Here is a 6,271-nt window from a genome sequence, read left to right on the forward strand (position 1 = left end):
GTGGTGTAGTGGGGCACTACTCCAACGAGTGTCCCAAGCGTCTTGCCAAGCTCGCCGGCAACACCGCTGCACCTGCTCAGCAGCAACGCCGTGTCTCCACCGGCAAGAAGTTCGCCCCCAACAACCCCAATAACCGCAACGGCCGCCTCTACCACATGAACGCCGAAGAAGCCCAGGAAGCACCAGATGTTGTACTGGGTATGTTTTCTGTCAACCACATCCCTGCCAGAGTGTTGTTTGATTCCGGAGCATCTCATTCTTTTTTCACCGAAGACTTTGCATCAACAAGTAAAATTCAACCCCTCAGTTTGAAGCATGTTATGATAGTTCAAATTCCCGGATCAACCACCAAAGCCAGAAAATTTTGCAAAAATGTACCAATCAAAATCCATGATGTAGATTTCTATGTCAATCTAATCATTCTGGGAACCAAAGGTTTGGAAGTCGTACTAGGAATGGACTGGATGTCAAAACACAATGGATTGATAGACTGTGCCAAGAAAGCCATAACCATGACTAGCAGCTCCGGTATCGTAGTAGAGCACGTCTCTGAAAAACTACCCAGAAAATTTACCTGCAACCAAAGTGTATCCAAGCCAACTCTAGATCAAATCAGGGTCGTTTGTCGCTACCCTGATGTGTTTCCGGATGATCTACCCGGTATGCCCCCGGATCGGAATATCGAGTTCATCATCGAGTTAATCCCCGGAACTGGACCCATAGCCCAGAGAGCCTACAGCATGAACGCAACAGAGCTTGTGGAGCTGAAGAAACAAATAGATGATATGTTGGCCAAAGGTCTGATTAGACCAAGTGCATCCCCCTGGAGATCCCCCATCTTGTTTGTGGACAAGAAGGATGGTGCAAATTGTTTATGTACGGACTATCGTAAGCTTAACGATGTCACCATCAAAAACAAATACCCCCTACCCAAGATAGAAGACTTGTTTGATCAACTCACCGGAGCCAAAGTTTTCTCCAAGATCGACCTTAGAACTGGATACCATCAGCTGAAGATCCGAGCCACCGACATTCCAAAAACTGCCTTTACCACCAGATATGGGTTGTATGAGTACAACGTCATGTCGTTTGGACTGACCAATGCCCCCGCTTATTTCATGAATCTCATGAATAAGATCTTCATGAACTTTTTGGGCAAGTTTGTCGTTGTCTTCATCGACGACATTCTCGTCTACTCCAAGTCCGAAGAGGAACATGAACAGCATTTGGAGACCGTCCTAGAAACCCTTAGACAGCACAAGTTGTATGCCAAGTTCAGCAAGTGTGAGTTTTGGTTGGAAGAAGTGGGATTCCTGGGACACATCTTGTCTGAAGGAGGAATTGCCGTAGACCCCGCCAAAATCAAAACTGTTATGGAATGGCAAGCCCCAACCACCCAAACTGAGGTCCGCGCTTTTCTTGGATTAGCCGGATATTACCGCAGATTCGTAGAAGGCTTTTCGAGCATCGCTCGACCAATGACCCAATTGTTGAAGAAGGACAGGAAGTTTGAGTGGACCGAAAAATGTGAAGAGAGCTTTCAACAGCTCAAGAGTAGATTGACAACCGCCCCAATCCTGATCATGCCCGATATCGCAAAGCCCTTTGACGTATATTGCGACGCCTCCAAGACTGGTCTTGGATGTGTGCTTATGCAAGAAGGCAAGGTTGTATCCTACCTTTTAAGACAACTCAAGCAACATGAACAGAACTACCCAATCCATGACCTCGAGCTTGCAGCCGTGGTCTTAGCCTTGAAAGTTTGGCGTCATTACCTCATGGGTAATCGATGCGAGATCTACTCCGACCACAAAAGCCTCAAATACATATTCACCCAGAAGGAGCTAAACATGAGACAACGCCGATGGATAGAATTGATCAAGGATTACGACATGGAGATTCACTACCACCCCGGCAAGGCCAATGTGGTAGCGGATGCTTTGAGTCAACTGCCATGTCAGTTGAACTCCATGCTCGCAACCGAACAGCCCAGCTTGCATCAAGAGTTTGAACAGTTCTGACTTGAACTTGTTAGTGAAGGATTCCTAGCCAGCATCGAACTGCAACCCACCTTGGTTAGTCAAATCAAGGAAGCTCAGAAGGACAACGCTAGCATTGACGGGATCAAGAAGCAGATAGCCGCAGGAAAAGCCCCCGGATTCACCGTAGATGAAGCTGGAGTTCTTTGGTACAAAGAACGTCTCTGCGTGCCATCGGACTCTGCCTTGAAACAAGTCATCTGGCAAGAAGCCCATGACACCCTTTATTCAATCCACCCCGGAGGTACCAAGATGTACCAAGACTTGAAGGAACAATTCTGGTGGCACGGAATGAAGAGAGAAATCGGTAGCTACATCGCCAAGTGTGACATCTGTCAGAGAGTCAAGGCAGAACATCAACGACCCGCCGGACTGTTGCAACCCCTACAGATTCCAGAATGGAAACGGGACTCCGTAGGAATGGACTTTATCACCGGACTGCCCAAATCCAGCAAAGGCAATGATTCCATATGGGTAGTTGTCGATAGATTGACCAAAGTCGCCCATTTCATCGCCGTCAAAACCACCTACCAAGGCCCAAAGTTAGCTGAACTATACATCTCCAGAATAGTCGCCCTGCACGGAACCCCCAAATCGATAGTGTCAGATAGAGGATCACAGTTCACCTCAAGATTCTGGCAGAAAGTGCATGAAGGACTAGGAACCCGTCTGAATTTCAGCACCGACTATCACCCTCAGACCGACGGACAGACTGAGAGAGTCAACCAGATACTGGAAGACATGCTGAGAGCATGCGTACTGGAATACGGATCCAAGTGGGAAGACTGCTTACCTTACGCAGAATTCTCTTACAACAATAGCTACCAAGCCAGCCTACAGATGGCCCCCTTTGAAGCCTTGTACGGAAGGAAATGCCGTACCCCCCTGAACTGGTCGGAAGTCGGAGAAAGCCAAGTTTTTGGCCCAGATGTTCTTTGTGAAGCCGAAGAGAAAGTGCACAAGATCCGAGAGTACCTCAAGACGGCGCAATCTCGACAGAAGAGCTACGCCGACAAGAGACGTCGGGAGATGACCTTCGAGATCGGAGACTTCGTCTATCTCAAGGTATCCCCCTTGAAAGGAATGCAAAGCTTTCAACTGAAAGGAAAGCTCGCACCCCGATATGTCGGACCTTTCAAAGTCCTCAGCCGCCGAGGTGAAGTATCTTATCAACTGGAGTTGCCCGAAGAAATGTCGGCTGTGCACGACGTGTTTCATATCTCACTCCTCCGGAAGTGCCTTGAAGTTCCTGAGAAAACCGAAGTGTTCAAGAACATCGATCACCGATCGGTGGATATCAACCAGGACCTGACTTACCGCGAAGTGCCGATTCGCATCCTGGAGGAAGCTTACCGAACCACCCGCACCTGAAGCATCAAGTTTCTGAAGATACAGTGGAGCAATCACACCGAGGATGAAGCTACATGGGAACGCGAAGACTTCATGAAGAAGGAGTACCCAGATCTCTTTAGTACCTAACTTTCTTTTCGATCTCGGGACGAGATCTTTTGTAAGGGGGAAGGGTTTGTAATATCCCAAATTTCAATAAAAAGAAAGTTAGAGAATTCCAGAGAGCAAAATTTCAAACAAACAAAAACTTTTTAAATTGCATATAGTGCCATGCATAGGACTTGTGCATTTGAGTGATATGCCATGATGATTGTTATTACTTGTATGTGCTATACCCTAAAACCCTAATGTGATCATATGAAGATCACCAACCAAATAAATCAAAGAGGAAGAAAATCCAATAAATGAAAAACCCTAAAAACCCTCACATATGCTCTATGGCATTTTTATAAATTTTGGATCCTAGACCAATTTGGTCTTTACCATTAGTTGAATAATGTTACTAAACACTTATTACAACTTTTGGAATCAAAGAATCACAATTCAAATGAATTTCAAACACAAATCTTGCTCACATATGATAATGGTCAAAATTGACAATTATAGTCTGATCACTACTTTGAGCCATTGCAATTCAATTTTCTCAAACCAATTCTTGCTAACTCTTTGCACCAATTCAAAGTCAACATCAAGGTGAACACTTTTTGTAAAGATCACCATGCCCAAATCTTTCTTGATCATTAGCTATGCTCATCCAAAGTTGCAACTTTTAATTAAGTTCAACAATCTCCACTTATCCATTTTTGCAATTCTTTGAATTAAACAAATTCACCACCACCTCTCATCATCTCTGGTCAAATACAACTTATCTAAACACACGCAATTCAAATTGGTGAACCATTTGAATTAAATCAAATTTGGACAAATTTACAAATTTCCAAATATGGCACTATTAGACACTATTTGCTATAGTGACTCTACTCCATCTAATCTACCTCAACCCTAGTCCAATTGGTCCCCTGGTCCCCTCTAACACTAAGTGTGGCATAGCAAGCCTAAGGAGAAGAGGAGGGCAGCTAGGGCATGGCCATGCCGGCCATGTCGCCACCCCGACTACCCTCCCCTCTCCTCCTTCACTCTCTGCCCTGCCCACCTTCTCCAACGTCGCCACCTCACTCTACTGGACCACCTAGCACCGGCCATGGTCGAGGAGAAGCTCGACAGCCGCCGAAACGCGCGCGCCCAGCACGGCGACGCCATGCCGATGACGTCGCGCGTGGACACGCTCGCAGACGTCACTGGCCACGCGCCGCGCCACCACCTTGCTCTCTCCCTGGCCCCGCTGCCTAGCCGTTGAGCATCACCACGCCACCACAACGCCGCCAGACATGGCCACGACCAGACCCTGGACCGCCGCCGCCGTAGACGGAGAAGAAGATCCCGCCACTGCCACGACATGCCTGGAAGCAATGCGACCCAACCAAGCCCTGCCCGACCAAGCTGTCGCCGCCAATAGCATCGCCAGGAACCGTAGAACACTGCCGCACCCTCGCCTAGCTCTCTAGCTCGCCGGAGAAGCCGCGCCATGGTCGACCACCACCCTGTCCCGCAGCACCCTCGAGCTGCTATAAAAGGAGACCTCCCCTGGACAATCCAAGCACACCACCTCGCTCTCCACCTCTCACTGCTTCTCAACCACCACTCCACCCATCGAATCCTCGCCGGAGCAAGCTCAATCGGAAGATCGCCGCCGCGGAAGCTCTGCAGCAATCGCCGGCGAACCAGACCACCTCAGGCGACGCCACCTGTACCAGCCGCTTCGTCGTCGTCCACAACTTCACCGAGCATATTGCCAACCCTAGCTGGAGCCACCGTAAGCCCTCCGACCCCCTACCGCCGCCACCAGAGCGTCGGGTTCTCGTCGGAGACGATGATGAACCACGGCCGTCCGATCTAATTCTAATCCTACGCCCCACACTGAGTCATACCGTTTCGGGTTTAAATACTCGCTGACGGGTGGCCCCCGCTGTCAGGCAGCCCGCGCGTCTCTGGACCGTGGCTGGGCTGGCCTTGGGACACTTTTAAACCTTTCAGCCCATTTAGCTTTCCCGCCGGCCTATTTAATTCAAATCTTATTTTAACAATTCCGAACTTTTCCAATACTGCCCAAACTTTGAAATTCAATAGATTCAAATTGGCTCAACCAAATTTAATGAATTTTATGTTGTTGGAAAGCTAAGGAAATTATCTACAAATGCCACTGGTCCCATGACCAGATTCATTGTAGAATTAATGTGATAAAAAGAAGAAGGCAGGGACTTTTTCCTATTCAAATAATTATTAAAAATAAACCAAAATAGATATTAAGTTAATTCCAACTCTAATAGCTCACATTTGACTTACACTAATTGATTATGCAATAAAATGGTGTGGTCACTTTGCATGATCATGCCCTAGTTTAATTAGTGGATAATATGGCTAGTTTAACTAGTTGATATTGTCCAAAACTATTAAGTAATTCATATGAAGTCTTATACTTCATTTAAATCTTGTCTCACATGAATTCATGGGATGTTTGGACCCCTGGCCCAAACTCTCTTATATGAATTACTTAGAGATTTAAATCATATGTAGTGTATTTAAATGATATGAGGTGATCCACCTCATTTAAATCCTCTTCTCAAATGATGATGATGAACATTTGACTTAGGTCAATATAAGTTCATATATGATTGATTGAGAAATTAAATCTTAAGAAGATTTCAAGGAAGGGAAATTATTCCTCAAGAACCCTATGGAAACTATCATTTACATATTAAATACAAAGAAGTCAATTCTCCTCAAACAACACAACCCATGCACCCTAATTAGATTATTTGTGT

The sequence above is a fragment of the Lolium perenne genome, chromosome 2, assembly GCF_019359855.2.
Source record: "Lolium perenne isolate Kyuss_39 chromosome 2, Kyuss_2.0, whole genome shotgun sequence".
Lineage (NCBI taxonomy): Eukaryota > Viridiplantae > Streptophyta > Magnoliopsida > Poales > Poaceae > Lolium > Lolium perenne.